This window comes from Triplophysa dalaica, chromosome 9, assembly GCF_015846415.1.
Source record: "Triplophysa dalaica isolate WHDGS20190420 chromosome 9, ASM1584641v1, whole genome shotgun sequence".
NCBI lineage: Eukaryota > Metazoa > Chordata > Actinopteri > Cypriniformes > Nemacheilidae > Triplophysa > Triplophysa dalaica.
Window position 1 is genome coordinate 3,637,988 of NC_079550.1, and position 15,830 is coordinate 3,653,817.

Below are 15,830 nucleotides of genomic sequence, written 5' to 3' on the forward strand. Positions count from 1 at the left end.
CCATGAGCAAGATCTCTCCCTCTCTAAATTTCAATTTAAGTTTGCTTTATTGGCATGACAAAATGTACATTCGTATTGCCAAAGAATTTGCAGCTGGGCTGCGTACAAATAGTGCAAGTATGTAAACAAGCGAAAATAAAGATAATATAGTAATGAAATAAAAGAAACTGTGATGTATTTAATGCAATTTGAAGTGGTTTATAATATATGTAAAAACAGAAATAGAGTATAGTTTAAACAAAGATTTACAAAAAAAATACAAATATAAATCTTCCCCTTTTATCTGCCCTCCCTCTCTTCAAAACAGGAAAAGAGAGTGGGAAGCATGAAGTTTGGTGGCCCAGTTATGGATCCATTAGCCATGTAATGGAAAATGATGTGAACGAATGCTCACCTCAAGAAACTTATGAGTGACCCTTGTCATGTTCATGCAAACAGAAAACATGTACAGCCAGTACCAGGGCGTTGTTATGCGGTTGCTAAGGTGTTCTGTCTGGTTATGGTTTAGAAACATCAAAATGCCATTACACTACCGATCAAAAGTGCATGGTCACTTACTCAATTAGTCATATTTTTACCACATTTGATAATAATAGTAAACTGATCAAAACTATAGAATAACACAAATGTTACTTTGGGAAATATGTTGTGAATGAAGAAAACGTGAAATATTTTTTTTAGATAAAACTTTAGATTTGTAGAAATTTTTAAGCATAAACTGTAAATGACAGGAAAAACATTTGACTTAAGTGATCCTTAATCTTTTAACAATAATGTATGCTTTATAAAATGCTTAAATACGTTTTTTTGATAAATTTAACCTTTTAGCTTCATAGAATAGCTTCTGTTGTAGAATAAAAAGGTGAGATGGTGAGAAAAGATATTATCGGGAGTATATTTCATAGCATTATTTTTGCGGAGAGATTTCAGCTCTGGTTGGTTAAATCAGATCGGATCAGACCTTCTGATCTTCATGTGACGGGAGGGAGCAGTACAGGTTAAATACACATTTGAGTTTGTCGACTACGCCACCCGGGTAACCCGGGAAATAAAAAAATAACCCCAAAGTTTTGTTTTTAGGTCACACAGGTCCGATTCTCATAAATTAAGGTAGGCGGGAAACGTGGATATCAAAAATACAAAAGTTTATTGAAACACTGAATTTTAAAATAGAATAGGCATTTGAAATGGTCTGGTCATGGGGTTCATTCTCTGGCCACACTCTCTCCAATGACCACGAAAAACAAATACACAAAACACTTACTTACAAGGCTGAGGTTACCCACCGGAGTGATCACCAGCACTAGTTATCCAAAAGCACACTTCTACACACCACACCGTGAACTCAGATCACACACGCACACACTTCAAAAGTGTCACACGGCAAACGTTGAAGCAGCACCACCACCACCACCACTAAGGATCTACCACCCGTGGGACCCCAGCTCCTGAAAGGAAATCAAAAACAAAATAAACAAACCTTAAACGAAAATGCATACAAAAATCAGTCGTATGGAATTACAACTCAATCATATCTGTGTGGGTAAAAGCTACAACAATAAGGGCTCAGCAATACAAAAGTATTCAAGCATAAGCCCACACAGTTCACGAAAAGAGAAAAAGTGGAGAGGGGGGAGCTCGGACGAGGCCGCAGTCTATAACCAAGTATGGTCACATGAGCTGAAGATTCATCCACCCCGAGTTATCGGAAGAAAATTATCAATCCACATGAACAACCATAACGGCAGCAGCAGTCTTCCTGGGTAGCGATAGTGGAAGTGTTGGTGAACTGTACGACAGTAGCAAAGAGCAAGCGAGTCACGACGATAATCGCCAGGACAAAAAGGGAGAATCCTGCGGCAAATACGGATGACAAAAACAAAAGAACAGCGTTACTAATAGTTACACATCACCGCTGGAATTCCCCGTTAACAAACACACTGACTTACCAACGGAGCACAACGAGAGTAGATGAGCTTACTATCAGTTCGCAGGCTGGACACGCAGCGTTCAAATACCCCGCTGCAAAGCTGAAGTACAGGGACTGCAGATTAATCAAAACCACCCACCCCTCAGCAAAACAGTTAACCATAAAACAGCTTTCGCTTACCAAAAGGAAGAGCAATCATACAGTCCACAGGAACCGATGAAAACACTGATAAAACAGACAGGCTGGGATGCAACAACCAAAATCATAAGTATAAGTGTTTGCCATTAAAGGTTAAGCGAATGCTACCTGTTAGCAGTGCATACCTGAAGCCACAGTCAACACAAAAAGGGGAGGATCCGGGCGTGACGCATCCCAGGCTAAAAACACGTCCTGAAATACTCAGCACTCGCTGTTGATTGGTGCATATCATGTGTCAATCACAGCCACTTACCTCATTCATCCTATCACAATCACATTGTCAAACTTTCAGCTCATCTGAGAGCGTGAAGGTCTCACAGCACATATGAAAGTAGAACCACCTACATCGAGGATAAAAACAGCATCTACCTGAAATTTCAGAATAACCCAGTAGAACAGATCGCTGGATGCTGATGGAAACGTGTTTCTGTTGGAGTCTGGTCTGAGACAGGAGGAGTCTAACTGTCGTTTAGTTTCGCCTGGTAACAGCAGACTCAGCATTAGAGAGAGAGAGAGAGAGAGAGAGACCAGGGGATTAAAAGAGAAAATAAGAAATAAGTTATAATGGTTTTAAAAGCAATGTCACAGGAGGTGCAGGGGAGAGACATGGAATAGAGAGGGGTCACATTCTCCAGGGACACACTCTCTCTTACTTTTCACATTCAAACACACACAGTCTCTCTCTCTTTCAAAACACACACACTGTGGTCCTGGTAAACCAGAGAGTGTGTGACTGTGAACTGAATGTCCCCACATACTATATAGTTATATCAGACATTGTTTGGTCCTCATGAGGAAAATGGCTTTTAAATCAAACTAAATTGACATACCTTATTTTATCCCTCCCTAAAATTCTGACCTTTCGAAAGCTTATGCTTTAGCCTTTTATAATCATGCTGGTTGACAAACACACATAGAGTGAGCGGCGTCTTTGATTTAATTCTCTAGAGTTGGAGAGATGTCCTGTTGTTCTCTGGGTCTGACAGCTCGTGACAAAGAAGGAAAGACAGAATTTCACTCCAATTGTCAAACAGAGTGTTTAGTGTGCTCCTGTCACAAAACCACAGATCAGTGGTCACACACACACACACACACACACACTGGCTTCTCTTTTCAGAACAGATACTAAACTGTTCGTCTGACTCTTAAGGAAGATGCTTGTTTGGTTAAAAGGTTACAGTGAATTTTATTCTTTGTGAATTCTTGAAGCACACAGAGGTTGACTTTTTGATGGGTGAGAAGTGTTCATTATGCTCAAGCGAGCGTTTATTTTAAATGTTACAATTGACCTCAGATTCACCTGAAATTAAACCAGTGATGCACAATAATATATTGGTCACAGACCAAGATCGAAGTTAACATTTAATCTTTTTATGCTAATGTTTTAATGCCTGATTTCATTGTGATGTGTGTTATATTCTAGAGTGGAGCTTTATTGTTATGAATGTGATTTTTATTTTCATTCGTTTCAAATCGAAATTCAAGTATATTTTTCTCAAATCTTGTTTTTACTGGTTTGGAAATCATCTTCATTCCATTTTTCTCCATAACGTCTCTCTTGAGAGATAAATGGTAAGACTATTTCTATATCCTTCTCCATTTTTCATTCCCTCTATTCTGTCTCGCTTCACCTGTCGTTTATAGCCCATCACTCTCTGCCTCCATCTGTCTGTTCATGTGACTCTGTCAGTGTAACGTGAGATTTAGAGACTGGAGTCTGGACGGAGGTACTCTCTTTAAAATATGGAGGAGAAGGAGATATGGATCAATGTGTCAGTGAAATTTAATGATAAGTCCCGTCTGCAAGTTCAGCACTGAGAGTTGTCGACTGATGTCTGCTTTTGCTTTTCCCACGAGTCAGCACAGCGAAAATCTGGCGACTTTCCTCAGCTCAGCTTTTTCAAGCATCATTAATGACTTCAGCTGTGTGTTAATAATCCTCTAACATTCAGGTTTTATTCCCATAAGAATTAAACCTCTGCAATTAATTTATCCCATATCTTGACAAACTGAGTTTAGATAATTTCAGCATGGAACGTGCTTCTTTGTAAGCTATATATTTTAAAAAAATTGACTTAACGCTTGAAAAAAGGTTAAATGTTTAAAAATAAATTCAGCATTTAAGATATTTCAGACAGCTATAGTGGAATGTTTAATTCAGCCTGGTCTTGTTTTTTTAGAATCATTAATTTTTTTTATATTTTCTAACATATATTATTTAATATTTATTATATGAATATATAGTCAATCAAAGAAAAGTATATATTTATCAACCTTATTTGTCATTGCCAAAGGTTCAAAAACACTATATTATACACAATACACAATAGAAAAACATTCAAAAAAAGATTGAGATGTTATCATCAGGTGGGACTAATGAGTGTGTGTTTGTGATTTTGTTGGCATTCTAGCAGTGACCAAGAATCCTTCAGCAAGTAGCTCAAGTAAATACTTTTGTAAAATATGTAAATCGCATACTGCAAACTGCAATAAACCAACAAATTAATGAATTGTGTTGTAGCTTAAAAACTGTCCTGTGGGGAATAATGAAGAAAAATTATCACGTTGTTGGCAATATTTACTCTCATTGTCATTCTCAGTTTCCTCTCGTCTCCTCTCTGTGTTTCAGCCGAGTAAGTATTTATTACCAATGGAACGCTTCAGCTTTGTGTGCTGTATCTTCTCAAGTAGTTTGATTGGCAAAGTTTGGAGATGTCATTGAATCATTAGTGTGATGTCAATGGGACAGTATTGTGATGTTCGATGCATTAAGGAGTTAAGACTTCTTCAGTGAGCTCAGCAGTCTGTCACTCTGGAGGATGAACCAAACTACAGATTTACAATATCATCCATCCACAGCAGAGCCAGCTGCTGAGTAAACCTTCTTGCAAACAGACTGCTTTTATTAAGCAACACACACACAGACACACAGGTAAATGCTTCAGTTGTTGTTTTTCCGGATAACCTTAAAGGAAATGTGTGTCTGTGTGTGTGTGTGTGTGTGCACAAAAATTGTATATTATACAAAAGAATAGGGATAAAATGATAGGAACTCATTCAGTTTTCAATGTCCTCATTACTGTGAAGCGTCTGTCATTGGGTTCAAAGCATCAGATTAATGTAAGTGATTGATCAGAGACAATTGATTAGGCCTGATTAGGACATTATCATAGTGTGAGCAGATTTTTTCCTGGTCTGGTGCATTTGAGAACACTTCTCCTAACACAGCTAAGTTTCAATTGAAGACACAATTTACACTACATCCTTCTCATATTGTCCACATTTTATAGTAGATGAAGGCAAATCTTTTAGGGGGTCTTTAAATTTTTTCTATCAGTCATAGAAATGCTTGTAGTCTCTTTTTTTCTCACTTGCAAGATGACAATAAAATAGTATTTCTATATTATTGAAACTTCTGTATGCTGGTTTTCACACTGAGATAACTTAAATAATATTAAATTGTGACGGTCTGCAAAAGATCAGTTGATGTATTCATGGAGGATGTCTATTTCATAAGACATTCTCTTTGTTTTGATGTCAAAAACTCCAATTTGCCATTTATTTACTCACCCTCAGGCCATCCTGTAGGTGACATTTCTTTTTAATAGAACCATAAAGAAGATTGTTTGGTAAATCCGCAGCCCTCTCTGCTTCATATAATGGGAGTCTACGGGGTCCACCTGTCTAAGAGTTCCTAAAGCACATACAGTGGGTACGGAAAGTATTCAGACCCCCTTACATTTTTCACCCTTTGTTTTATCGCAGCCATTTGCTAAAATCATTCAAGTTCATTTTTTTCCTCAATGTACACACAGCACCCCATATTGACAGAAAAACACAGAATTGTTGACATTTTTGCAGATTATTAAAAAAGAAAAACCGAAGCACCCTTTTGATTTAATACAGCCATGAGTCTTTTTGGGAAAGATGCAACATATGTTTTACACACCTGTATTTGGCGATCCTCTGCTATTCCTCCTTGCAGATCCTCTCCAGTTCTGTCAAGGTTGGATGGTAAACGTTGGTGGACAGCCATTTTTAGATCTCCCCAGAGATGCTCAATTGGGTTTAAGTCAGGGCTCTGGCTGGGCCATTCAAGAACAGTCACGGAGTTGTTGTGAAGCCACTACTTCATTATTTTAGCTGTGTGCTTAGTGTCATTGTCTTGTTGGAAGGTAAACCTTCGGCCCAGTCTGAGGTCCTGAGCATTCTGGAGAAGGTTTTCGTCCACGATATCCCTGTACTTTGCCGCATTCATCTTACCCTCGATTGCAACCAGTCGTCCTGTCCCTGCAGCTGAAAAACACCCCCACAGCATGATCCAGCCACCATCATGCTTCACTGTTGGGACTGTATTGGACATGTGATGAGCAGTGCCTGGTTTTCTCGACAAATACAGCTTAGAATTAAGGCCAAAAAGTTCTATCTTGTTCTAATAAGACCAGAGAATCTTATTTGTCACCATCTTGGAGTCCTTCAGGTGTTTTTTAGCAAACTCCATGCGGGATTTCATGTGTCTTGCACTGAGGAGAGGCTTCCATCGGGCCACTCTGCCATAAAGCCCCGACTGGTGGAGGGCTGCAGTGATGGTTGACTTTCTACAACTTTTTCCTATCTCTCGAATGCATCTCTGGAGCTCAGCTACAGTGATCTTTGGGTTCTTCTTTACCTCTCTCACCAAGGCTCTTCTCCCCGATAGCTCAGTTTGGCCGGACGGCCAGCTCTAGGAATGGTTCTGGTCGTCTCAAACGTCTTTCATTTAAGGATTATGGAGGCCACTGTGCTCTTAGGAACCTTAAGTGCAGCAGAATTTTTTGTAATTGTAACCTTGGCCATATCTGTGCCTTGCCACAACTCTGTCTCTGAGCTCTTCAGGCAGTTCCTGTGACCTCATGATTCTCATTTGCTCTGACATGCACTGTGAGCTGTAAGGTCTTATATAGACAGGTGTGTGGCTTTCCTAATCAAGTCCAATCAGTATAATCAAACACAGCTGGACTCAAATGAAGATGTAGAACCGCCTCAAGGATGATCAGAAGAAATGGACAGCACCTTAAATATATGAGTGTCACAGCAAAGGGTCTGAATACTTAGGACCATGTGATATTCTAGTTTTTCATTTTTAATAAATCTGCAAAAATGTCAACAATTCTGTGCTTTTCTGTCAATATGGGGTGCTGTGTGTACATTAATGAGGAAAAAAATGAAATTAAATGATTTTAGAAAACGGCTGCAATATAACAAAGAGTGAACAATTTAAGGGTGTCTGAATACTTTCCGATCTTTTCATAAATTTGAATGTCATTTTTAATAATATTAGCCATACTGTATTCAACTCAACTTTATTTATATAGCGCTTTTTACATTTTCATTGTAAGCAGCTGTACATGATACATATTGACTATAAGCAAAACAACTTAAATCATATACCTGTAAAAAATGGAAAATGTTGAAAACACAAAAGACAGATATGCAACATTCAAACGCTCCACACACACAATATGCACACATACTAACACACATCAACATGGCACACACACATGGACAGACACAAAGACAAGCATGCCCGCACACACACTCACAGTGAAAGCACACATTTAAGATAAAGGAGAGAGAAATACAGGACAAATATTAAACGGACTGTAAATTCCTATATGCAATACTAATTATGAAAAACTTTATAAAACAGTCCCCCTGGCCAGGCAAATAGGGCAAAACAGTATGCAAACGGTGGCCAGGAACCCAAAACTCCAATCGAGAAAAAAAAACTCTGAGTCGTAACAGTTGATTATGTGTATTTTGTAAATGTTTGATTTGTTTAACAGTTTTTAAATTACTTTCAAGAGGTTTACACATTCGCTTTTCAGTAGCTCAGTGATAAGAGCATTGCATTGACAATGCAAGGTTGTGAGTTCGATCCCAGGGGATTTCACATGCCTATGTATAAATGTATAGGATGATGAGATGTAAGTCCCTTTGGATAAATGCGTCTCCCAAATGCATAAATGTAAGTGTAAATCTTGTCTTTGCTTATCCGGTGGACAGACACAGTCTCTATTTTATTTTATTTGGGAGAAGGGATTATTACATGTTGTACATTTTATGTATTCTGCGACGTGAGACGGCAAGCAGACAGTTGGTTAAGCCATTCTGTCTGCTTCCTGACCTGGGCCCCAGTGAGTCAAGCTTTAGCATTATTAATACTTTGTGCCATGTTTCTAGACAGGAGGGAACCCCCATCCCAGGAGGGATGGAGACCATCTTGTTTCAACAGGTCAGGTCTGCCCTCAGAACTCTTCCAGTTATTTATAAAAACTATATTATTCTGCAGGCACCACTCAGACAACCATCCATTTAGTGATAATAATCTGCTATAAATCTTATCACCACAATAAGCAGTGAGGGGGCCAGAGAATATTACAGAGTCTGACATCGTGCTTGCGAGCTCACACACCTCTTTAACAATATCTTTGGTGATCTTCGATTGACGGAGTCTTACATCATTTGTGCCGACGTGAATAACAATCTTACTGAAGTAAACATTTGACTATGGGGGCTGGTGCCTCTATGTTAACGTTCTGAACAATAGAATCACTGATAACCAGGGCACTTTCAGCAGGTTTCTCATTCGGTGCGTCACTGAGCGGGGCAAACCTGTCCGAGACCGTAATCGGAAAGGTTGAGTCATGTTTTGTCCTGCGACTATGCCGTCTCACAGTCACGAAGTTACCAAGCTGCGGGGGATTTTCAACCAGAACTGAGCTGTGTGTGCTAACGTTGCTCGCATCCAAACTGTTTTCTACAGTCCTTACACTCTTACTATCCTCAAATAAAGATTGGATTCGAGACTCTAATTTTAAGATCTTCTCCGTCAGCCTAACTATTTACCTACATTTATCGCATGTAAAACCCTCGCCGCTGACAGAGAAGGCTAAGCTAAACATATGACATGAGGTGCACAATAATAGGAATAGAAGCCATAACTCACCGGGTTTGAAGAGCAATTCTGACTTCATTTTTTTTCTTTATGCAGACCAGCATTTCTTATTTTTAGGGTAAAATATGTTGCAGCCATTTCTTGAAACACATGAACCAAGTATATTTAGTCTTAGTTGTAGAAGGAAGTCCTGTAGCTCCGCCTCCAAGCTTAACAGACCAATAACAGTAATATAGGCAGGTAGTAGTGGACAATGATATTTGAGATCTGATATGATAGTCTTTAGGTCTCAAGCTCTCTAGGGAAAGTTTGGTCTGAAAAATATAAATCCATTCTGCATTGGTGCTGCTGTTTTCCTACATCCCTCCTCAGCTCACTGGTATCTCACTTTGTATTGAGGAAACAGTTGTGGTGTTTTTGGAAATCAATGGTCTGAATGAAGAAGCCCCTGAGCATTGCTTATGGATGCGGGTCAGGGGTTTCTTCTTTTCCTCAGGAGAATTCTGGTTAAATTGAGTAACTGCTGGGTTACACCTGCGGGAGAGGATGAGAAAACAATGAAAAGAGAAACATAACAGGGTTTTTTTCAGCAAGGTCTGAGTTTCATCAATTTAAGACCTGTTTTCAGATGCCAATATTTTCATGTGGGAGTAGCATTTAGAACACTTTGATTTTAATTTACCCAAAATGTTTTGACAATAGCCATAGCAGCTTTGTGCAACGATGAGAATCTGTGTGTTTGGCAAAGTAGAAGCATGATTCACAGCGCATTTAGAAATGAACTACATGAATAAAATTACACTGCTGCCCGACCGGAAATCTCATAAGAAGAAGAAAATGAAAAAGAAAGTGGATTCTGTATTTTTCGTATGAGCAGTGCGATAGATGCAATAAATGAGGTATTATGGTTTGATAAGCTCACAGTGCTGGATTTTGAAAAGATGAAGACACACACACAGTCATGTACAGCACACACTGTGCTCAGGTGTAAGAACATTTAGTGACACTTAATGCACGAAGGAGAAAGACAGGGATTAAAATAACAAGTATAAGTGTATCTGCCTTTAACAGCCACTAAGTGAAACATGGAAAGCAGCAGACCTGACCACTCCATGCCCTCTTTTCTGTGCTTTACTCTCTCTCTTCAGCACAAAAGTTGTGAGTATAAAACAGGGCATTATAAAATTGGGGCAAGGGGGGCGTGGTTTAGTGACATCTGTGCCGGGGAGGAGAGACACGGGAAAGACGGTAAGCAAGTAGGTCGATTGCAGATTAAGAACACCTGCGTCTCATTACAGTGATTGGTTAGGAGACCGCTTAAAGGCTCACAGAATCGGAGGAAAGTTGAGAGAGACGGGCTGGGAGACCTGACGGCTGAAGCAGTGGATTGTAGCCGGCTGAAGCAGTGGATTGTAGCCGGCTGAAGCAGTGGATTGTAGCCGGCTGAAGCAGTGGATTGTAGCCGGCTGAAGCAGTGGATTGTAGCCGGCTGAAGCAGTGGATTGTAGCCGGCTGAAGCAGTGGATTGTAGCCGGCTGAAGCAGTGGATTGTAGCCGGCTGAAGCAGTGGATTGTAGCCGGCTGAAGCAGTGGATTGTAGCCGGCTGAAGCAGTGGATTGTAGCCGGCTGAAGCAGTGGATTGTAGCCGGCTATCTTGAGTGGAATTCATACGGACTGTGATCCGAAAAGTCGGAGAAGACAAGTTGCTATATTATTGTTTGTAGACCAGGGCGCAACGTCTCATGGAGAGAATCTAAATAAGGTGATTCTTGTCTCCCATTTCACGCTGACCTCGCCTCCTTTCTTCCATATTCCTATGAACTTGATTACAAAAATCAAGAGAGATGGAGGGATTAATGAAAGAGAATCTCTCTTTCCACGCTCATTTTCATCAATCTGAAGTCAATACACCGCCCCTTCAGACTGCTTTCATCTCTATTAACAAATCAAGTACTTCAGCCGTTGGATTTTTATCCTTTACTAGGCTGTAATATTTTTATTTTTATATTTAATTATTTTAAAAGCTATTGATTTGTTACATTTACATTTAGTCATTTGGCAGACGCTTTTATCCAAAGTGACTTACAGTGCAATTATTACAGGGACAATCCCCCTGGAGCAACATGGAGTAAAGTGTCTTGCTCAAGGACAAACTGGTGGTGGCTGCTGGGATCGAACCAGCAACCTTTGATTTACCAGTTCAGTGGTTTAACCCACTAGACCACCATCTCCATCTGATAACACCACTAATAAAATTACTAATAAAACTAGAATTGTATAAACTACAACAAAAAATACTTTGACAATTTTCATGATTTTGAGTTTATGTTAATTTTAGCATTTAATAACACATTTTCACCCACATTTAGTTCACTAGTATGTCCATCGGAATGAATGAGGTTTGCATTATAGACTGAAAAAGGGCCTGTGTCTTACTAAGTTTAGCTTCAACCCTAATCATAAAACAGTATCATAAAACAGACTAGAATCTTTAAAACAGGTGTGTTAAACCAAGTTGGAGCTAAACTCTGCAGGACTGTGGACCTCCAGGACCGACATTGGACACCCCTGGCCTATAAGGTACCTTTGAATTGTGCCATTCATTTCCTCAACAAGCCCATTCGTCTGAGGATGATAGGGAGAACACAGGCTCCTGGTGATCCCTGTCACACAGACTAAAGTTGACCTTAAATAAAATAAAGGTAATTTTATTTTAATCGTCATGTAAGTACATTTTGACTTGTGCTGTACCTGTACCAACCTTGTTGAGAAACACTGAGTTACTTCTTCGGCACTTTTAGTTTTAAGTGCATAGGCTTCTGGCCATTTTGCGAAATAATCCACCATAACACATATGTAGTGATGACCAGTCTCAGTTGGTGAAAGCCTTCCTATTAGGTCCATACCAATTAATACCAGAGATTCTGTGACCTAAAATAATAATGAAAACATTTTAAACATTAATAACTAGCCAAGAAGTCTGTAATATTTTAACTCTTACAATTATTGGATTGTATTCTGCCATCTCCTTCATTGTTTTTCTTCTGAGCTGACATTGAGGACATTGAGCTATCTGCAAGAAAAGAGATAATGAAATGAGTGAAATTAAATGACACCAAGATCTAAACATACTTGTGTCTTCCTCCATGCCAGGCCAGTAAAATCTAAGGATTATGGCATGGTGAGTTTTTTCATTCCCCTACCCTTAAGTTCAAAGTTCTCACATCTTCTCCGAATATGATAGCGCTCCTTGCTGGAGCTGCTTTCTGGGCATTGTCCGTGCTGTAAAAACTCTCTGATATCTCGTACTTTGGGAGAATCCATTGTCCTAATCTGATGAAAAGTGGACATGCAAATGACACATGATATATATACCTCTTAATCAGTGTTCTGAATGATTTGCAGACAAGTGTATTAGAAGCACATGACACGATAACGCAGGTTGTCACAACAGAAACGAGACACTAAATATTGGTGTAAGTAAAATGTATATCATCAGTACTTTATATTACATGAAGAGACTTGTGTTCCTTGACGTTTTAGAATTGTGACAAAACATTCTGATACTATGAGCATCGGACCGCCACACTTGCTGCATAATAGGATTGGCAACAAAGCTTACCATATTCTAGATCTTTTGGGAAAGAGGCAAGCTAACAAATAAGATGCCAAAAGTTATGAAATGACTATATTTGAAAGATATATGTAGAATCTCATAAAGATATATTTTTAAGAATATCATGGATTTGTTAATGCCAGTCATTAAGTAGTTGATGGCTTTAAGGGAATACATAGAGGACAGCTGGAAAGATCTTAAAAAAATTCCATGATAGCTACAAATAAATAACAGGATACAGGATAGAAGAACATGTGAGTCACAAAAAGCTTTAGTAAGACAATATAAGAACAAAGAAATCAGAAATAATATTTTATTTGAGTTGGACACCTTAACAATCATGAAAAGTAGGTTACTGTACAGTATATTTACAGCTTTGGATCTCATATAGTACGCTACTATAGTTTTTCTGTAAGTACTTAATGGCTATGTCATAGTGTTTAGTCAAATGTGTGAATGCAAGACTCATGGTCAACTTGCATCATGCAACAGCTTTTAAAATTTCAAGGACTATATAACATGCTATTTTAAAGTACCTTGAGTATAACATTGAATTGTTAATATGCCATAACCATAAAATAAATCCTGCACCACCAATATACAGTTGAAAGAAAAAGTATGTGAACCCTTTGGGCTTACTTGGATTTCTTCATAAATTGGTCATAAAATGTCTTCTGATCTTCATTTAAGTCACAACAATAGAGAAACACAGTCTGCTTAAACTAATACCGCACAAACATTATACGTTTTCAAAAAAAAGTATGAAAAGGAAAAGTATGTGAAACCCTAGGCTAATGACTTCTCCAAGAGCTAATTGGAGCCAGGAGTCAGCCAACCTGGGGTCCAATCTATGTGATGAGATTGGATGTGTTGATTAAAGCTGGCCTGTCCAATAAAAAACACACACCAGTTTTGAGTTTGCTGTTCTGAAGAAGCGTTGTCTGATGTGAACCATGCCTCGCACAAAAGAGCTCTCAGAAGACCTACAATCAAGAATTGTTGACTTACATAAAGCTGGAAAGGGCTACAAAAGCCTTGATGTCCATGTGTCCACGGTAAAACAGATTGTCTACAAATGGAGAAAGTTCAGCAATGTTGCTACACTCCCTAGGCGTGGTCGTCCTGTAAAGATGACTGCAAGAGCACAGCGCAGAATGCTCAATGAGGTGAAGAAGAATCCTAGAGTGTCAGCTAAACACTTACAGAAATCTCTGCCACATGCTAACATTTTTGTTGACAAATCTACAATAAGAAAAACATTAAACAAGAATGGACTTCATGGGAGGACACCAGGGAGGAAGCCACTGTTGTCCAGAGGATGGACGATGCAACAGGACAACGACCCAAAGCATAGAAGTAAATCAACAACAGAATGGCTTCAACAGAAGAAAATACGCCTTCTGGAGTGGCCCAGTCAGAGTCCTGACCTCAACCCAATTGAGATGCTGTGGCATGACCTCAAGAGAGCGATTCACACCAGACATCCCAAGAATATTGCTGAACTGAAACACTTTTGTAAAGAGGAATGATCCAAAATTTCTCCTGACCGTTGTGCAGGTCAGATCTGCAACTTTAGGAAAAGTTTGGTTGAGGTTATTGCTGCCAAAGGAGGGTCAACCAGTTATTAAACCCAAAGGTTCACATACTTTTACCACCCTGCACTATGAATGTTTACATGTTGTGTTCAATAAAAACATGAAAACGTATAATGTTGTGCGGTATTAGTTTAAGCAGACTGTGTTTCTCTATTTTTGTGACTTAGATGAAGATCAGAACACATTTTATGACCAATTTATGAAGAATTCCAAGTAAGCCCAAAGGGTTCAAATACTTTTTCTTTCAAATGTATCTTACAGCCTGAAGAGCACCAGTGAGATTACTGATGACAGATGTCAATGACAGATGTCACAGATACAAAGAATGAAGTGACTTAAATTTCAGATACAATGATTTATATTACTTTGAAATGAATACAAGGACACTATCAGTTTTTTTTAACGTGATAGTTAACCCCAAAACTAAAATTCTGTTAATATTTACTCACCCTCTTGTCATTTTAAATTTGTCTTTCTTTCTCCCGCAGAACACAAAAGATATTTTGAAGAAATTTGGTAACTGAACAAGGGTAGCAACTATTCACTTCTATTGTATGGAAAAAAAACCATTGCAAGTGAATGGGCGCCAGTAACCAACATTCTTCAAAACATATTTTTGTGTTCTGCAGGAGAAAGAAAGCCACACGAGTTTGAAATGAATAGAGGGTGAGTAAATGATGACAGAATTTTATTTTTTTGGGGTTAACTATCAATTTAAGCATATATTAAATTAATTTTATAATTGCAAAGATTGTAAGAAATCTAGAATTGTTATAAACATACAGTAAGTTATCAAACCATTACAAATATCAAACATATGTCCTCGCCATGGTTACATTTCATCAGGGCCCAGCTTAAGCATTCGCCTCATTCACCTGTACCAAAACAAGATAATGTAATAATTATCACTCAGATGGAGAACAGAATAAAGTCAGATTATTATAAACTTCTCCTAAAAGTCACACACAGTAGCTTCTAAATACAGCAGAGTTACCTTTTTAAGCATCTATGCATAGCTGCTTACGTTCAGGGCACAGCATGGGGACATACACTCAGATAGGTCTAATCTATTAATACAAGCAAGAAAAACACAGATAATGAGAAGATTGTAAAGCCACTTCAGTACAAATCAACTGACTCTTGTCTGTATGCTTACTTCATCTAAAATGTACAGGAAAAAAAACTTGATTAAAAACAACAATGCACTACAAAGAGATTAAGTAAATGCTTATATACTGTACATGGATTTAATTAGTTGAAACAGAAGGAATTAGTTAAAGAAGGAACCCTCGTTTGGAAAGCACGTTTCAATCCATGTTTGCCTAAGATTCCGGCCAATTTAAACGAAACAATGCCAAAATGGTTTTTGATATGCGATTGGGACACATGTCATCCACTATAGACGCATATTTGCCTATGATACGGTAGTGTTGCAAAGAAAATACTTGCCGTTTTACTATAATTCGAACACGAGTTCATAAACACCACTCATTGAAACTAATGGCCCATTTTAACGTGGGCGTGGCTCATTCTCTCTGCCAGGGAAAAAACAT

At 38.7% G+C, this 15,830-nt stretch overlaps 1 protein-coding gene and 1 long non-coding RNA gene across 2 annotated transcripts in view; one reads left to right on the forward strand and one right to left on the reverse strand.

Annotated features, from left to right (window-relative positions):
• The window catches only part of slc8a2b (solute carrier family 8 member 2b), a 95,376-nt gene that overhangs the window by 7,928 nt on the left and 71,618 nt on the right, over positions 1-15,830 (forward strand).
• On the reverse strand, positions 1,140-2,284 carry LOC130428758 (uncharacterized). Its single transcript, XR_008907493.1, has 3 exons — positions 2,111-2,284; positions 1,950-2,030; positions 1,140-1,854 (listed from the first exon to the last, which is right to left on the reverse strand). It is a non-coding gene; the product is annotated as an uncharacterized LOC130428758 (long non-coding RNA).